The 4,469-nt window shown below is 46.8% G+C and overlaps 1 non-coding gene across 1 annotated transcript; it reads right to left on the reverse strand.

Annotated features, from left to right (window-relative positions):
- Nucleotides 1-403: 403 nt before the first annotated feature.
- On the reverse strand, nucleotides 404-475 carry TRNAC-GCA (transfer RNA cysteine (anticodon GCA)). The gene has a single exon. It is a non-coding gene; the product is annotated as a tRNA-Cys (tRNA).
- Nucleotides 476-4,469: the final 3,994 nt, after the last annotated feature.

Here is a 4,469-nt window from a genome sequence, read left to right on the forward strand (position 1 = left end):
AGCTTTCATCACGAGGAAACAATTTTTTCTGTTTCTTTCATTTGAGGTCTGTATGAGAGATGGATATTCACTAAACTTATTGGGGCAATCATATGATGCATGTAAGTCAAATCGTTGCACTGTATACCTTAAACTTATAGAGCGCTGTATGTCAATTACATGTCAGTAAAACTGGAAGAAAGATAGATAACTAAATTAGATTAAAAACTATTTTTTTAAATGATAGAAAAGAAAAAACATCAAAGTACATCACATTATGTCAGAATAATGAAGTGAGTGAAGTAGCTCAGTCGTGTCCGACTCTTTGCGCACCCGTGGACTGTAGCCTACCAGGCTCCTCCCTCCATGGGATTCTCCAGGCAAGAATACTGGAGTGGGTTGCCATTTCCTTCTCCAGGGGATCTTCCCAACCCAGGGTTCGAACCTGGGTCTCCCGCATTGCAGGCAGACGCTTTAACCGCTGAGCCACCAGGGAAGACCCATGTCAGAATAAGTATTGTATAAAGAAAATTATTTCAAACACACATACACACACACAGGAGTGACCAATCCAAAGAGATACTGCATCTCTGGAGCAAGGCCCCGCAGGCACTGTAGTTACCCAATAAGGGCTCCCTGTGATATCAGGTCCTAATCCCTGGAGTCTGTAAATGTTACTTTATAAGGAAAAGGGGCTTTTGCAGAAGTGATTAAGTTAAGGACCTTGAGATGGATAGATTAGCTGGGATTATCTGTGTGGGCCACACTTGCACAGTCATAAAATCATGTGCTCTTAAAAGTTCTTAAAAGAGAAAGGCAGGGGGGAGATCTGATCCAGATAGAAGCACAGCCCTGTAAACATCTTGGTTTTGACCCAGGGACTCTGGTTTCAGACTTCTGGCATCAAGGACTGCAGGAGGATAAAGCTCTGCTATTTTAACCCATCCATTGCATGGCCATTTGTTACAGCAGTGACAGGAAGCTATCCCACTCTCCCCGTTGGCTTCACCTCTGCTGGTGAGGGGGTTGAGGAGGACTGCAGAGGAGGCACCACGGCCATCAGGGAGGTGGGGCGGTGACACTCTAGAGGCTCAGAGCTGCCTACCAGTTGGCTTGGAGTCTTTTCATATTTTCACAGCTGTTGCGGCTGCCCTGGTCTGGATGGGCTGCCTGTCAGCTCTACTTAAGCGATCGTGAATATCAGTGTATGGAAACCAGGTCGCCAGTAAAATGGATTCCTTCTGTGAGTGGACGCAAAAAAAAAAAAAAGATCAGAGGTCACTAATCCAGATTACCCAGAATATGCTTATACTGACTTTTTTCTTTTCAGCTCATGATCAAAATAAAACTGCAAAATTTTAAATATCCTCATAGAGAGCCTGCGGATGCCCAAGATTCATCTGTAGGTGTTCAAGGACCCTCGGACTCCAGTTTGGGAAACTCGGTGAAACTTCCCTGTAGTATCAGGCTAGTGTTTCTCTTTTCACATCTCTTGTACCTTCAGCCTAATTTGTGTGGGCTCCTCCACCCACAGGCGGTACCCACCTGCTCAGCCTCCTTAAGCTGCCCCTTGCACCTGCTTGCGAATATGGCCCTTTTCCACACGCCACCTGCTCACAAGGGCAGGTTTGAGGTCTGGGGGACCTGACCTTGGCTGTGCAGACTGGGAACCACTCTGACCTTCCACCTCCACCTGTTCTCTACCTAGCTTAGCCTCAGGCCTTCAGAGTCTTTTTGTTCCAGGGAGCCCCAGAGTCGTGGCTCTCTATAGTCTCTGAGCACTTATTTTAGCCCCATGGTCTTAGAAGCAAAGATTTTGAGTAAAATGCTGCTTTAAAAGCAAAACAAAACAATAACATTGCCTCTGAGGTCTAACAAACTTCTTTTTCTGGGGCCTGGTTTCAGCTTCTCCTTGACTCTCAAACTGCTATGGCCCACGCCTGGCTCTGACACAAAACTGGGGTCATCACCAATCTTGGTAAGTGGTGGGGTCCTTACCTAACAACCAAAAACCTGTGCTGGCACGCCAAACACCTCTATCTCAACTGAAGAGCCTGTTTCTGCATTCGTGAGGCCTCTCTGCTGTCCTGCCCCATCATAGGTTGTTTGTTTTTTGTTTTTTTTAAACTATTATTTTTGTTATTGTGTGCATGTTAGTTGCTCAGTGGTGTGTGACCCCATGGACGGCAGTCCACCAGGCTCCTCTGTCCATGGAAATTCTTCAGGCAAGAATATTGGAGCAGGCTGCCATGCCCTTCTCCAGGGGATCTTCCATACCCAGGGATCGAACCCGGGTGTCCTGCATTGCGGGCAGATTCTTATATCATCTGAGCCACCAGAGAAGCCCAGTAACTATTATTACTGTTATTGGTACTTCTGCCTTCTTTTGTAGCAGCAAAGTCTGAAGCAATCAGAGTCCCAATCCCTGTGGCACCCACTCCTCCCACCTCTTTCCCACCCCAGGTCACTTCAGAATCCAGTTCCACCTTAGGGACAGCAAAGGTCCTGCCCTGAGGCGAGACCACCCTCAGCATGACCCAGGTGTCCCTCTCTTTTGCCAAATCATTTCCTTGTGTGCATCCCAACCAACCCTATGAGTCACAAATGTTCATAGAGCTTGTAATGACCTTGACATAGTATTTTGAAGTCCATCTGGCCATCTGACCCTCACCACAAACCTGGATATTGGTTGTGTTTGCATCACTTCATTTTACAGATAAAAACTGGGACTTGCAGTCCAAGAGACGTGTTGCTTTCTGCTATTCATCTAGTAAGGGCATAGCTGGTTCTGGACTGCGCCCCCCCCCCCCCAACTTTTGGCTCTAGATCCTGTCCCCTGTACCTCTTTGCCTTATCCTCTGTGCAGTAAAGCTACAATGCGGGAGAGGGAAGAGAGGCATTCTTTACTCTCTCCCTCCAGGGGCTGCCAGCCTGAACTTACACAGTATCTCTCCTACCCTAAAGCTGAATGAGTTTATACATTGATCTTACACTTATGAGTAGTAGCACTGATAAAAACCTTCCTGGTGTAGATAAGACGCCTGGGGAAGGCCTTTCCCTCACCCTGAAACCTGACAAGGTGGCTGAAATCAGAACTCCACTATCAAAGTTCGTTCCTTTTGAGTCTCAAAGTCATGGGGTAGCAGAACTTTGGGGTCAGACACCTCAGGATTCCAAACCCATTTCCACTCCTTAGCTGTGTGGCCTTGGGCAAGTCTATCCTTTCTGAAGTTCTTAACTGTATAGTAGACAGGACCCACTACATAATTCGTAAAGCCCAGTGCAAAATGAAAAGTCAGGGCCTCCTCGTTCAAAAATTTAAGAATTTCAAAGACAGCAATAGCAAGAGCATTAAACCAAAGGGACCCTTCTAAGCCTGGGAGTTTCCACCCATGAAGCCAGTCCTGAGAGCAGAAGATTCTTTCAGGGGGAAAGGTGTTAAGAGAATTTAGTGCTTAATGAGATGTTCCATTCCTTTCCCGTCAGTCTATGGTTCTCCAGACAGAAGACCCATCTGGTGTGAGTGACTGTGCTCAATCATTCAGTTGTGTCCTACTCTTTGTGACCCTATGGACTGTCAGGCTCCTCTGTCTCTGGAGCTCTCTGCAAATGCAGGTTCCCAGTGCTTTCCTATTCCATTCTAATTCCAATTCCATGTCTAATTCTAAACACACACAGATATGTGTGCTTTAAAAAGAATCTCCAGAGATTCTGATGAAAATGGCTATCGCTTCTTTGAAGAATTTGGAGGTTAACTGCTTTAACCAACAGTTAACTCCCTGAAAAAGATGGCTCTGTAAACTCCGGTACATAGTTGACCCAGTGGCCTTGGTCCCCTATGTATGCCCTGGAGAGAAGAAAGAGCTGGTCTATAAACTGAAAGAGTCAGCCACCAGGAGATGTAACATTTGGGATCCCTGGCCTGCTTTAACATGAAGCACCCTCAGCTGAACAAAGCTCCCTTTGAGGAATAGCAGCCCAAGCAAGGGTGGTGGCCGGCCTTAGGATGGCCTTTGTCCACTTCATTTTCCACCTGAGATCCTCAAGCGCTCCTCCTGCTTCTTGGATTCTGCCTCCGGGGGCCCCAAGGGTGCTGTTGAGCAGCTGCCTTCCCCTCAGTGCCTGCAATGTGTCCCACAGGTAGACCCCAGTTTGCATCTAAGCCCTTCTCAATTCCCAAGGAAAATAGGGCTTCTTCCCTAACATGGACTGTGAAAGCATCTTAGACCTTAGAAATCCAGATAGCCTCCTTGTGGTGAGCAATTTGCATCCCTCACTTCAGTGAAGCCTCACCACAACCCTCTGAGGGAGGTCTGTGACCCCATTTTACAGATGAGGAAGCTGAGGATGAATCTTGGGCTTCTTTCATAGGAATTGGTGGACATGGGATTTAAACACAACAGTGCTGCCAGACAGGTAATGCATATATTAGCAATTCTTATTTTATAGCTAAGGAAACTAAGGCCCAAATGGGTCAGGCAGTTTTCCAA

The sequence above is a fragment of the Dama dama genome, chromosome 17 (assembly GCF_033118175.1).
Source record: "Dama dama isolate Ldn47 chromosome 17, ASM3311817v1, whole genome shotgun sequence".
NCBI classification, from domain to species: domain Eukaryota; kingdom Metazoa; phylum Chordata; class Mammalia; order Artiodactyla; family Cervidae; genus Dama; species Dama dama.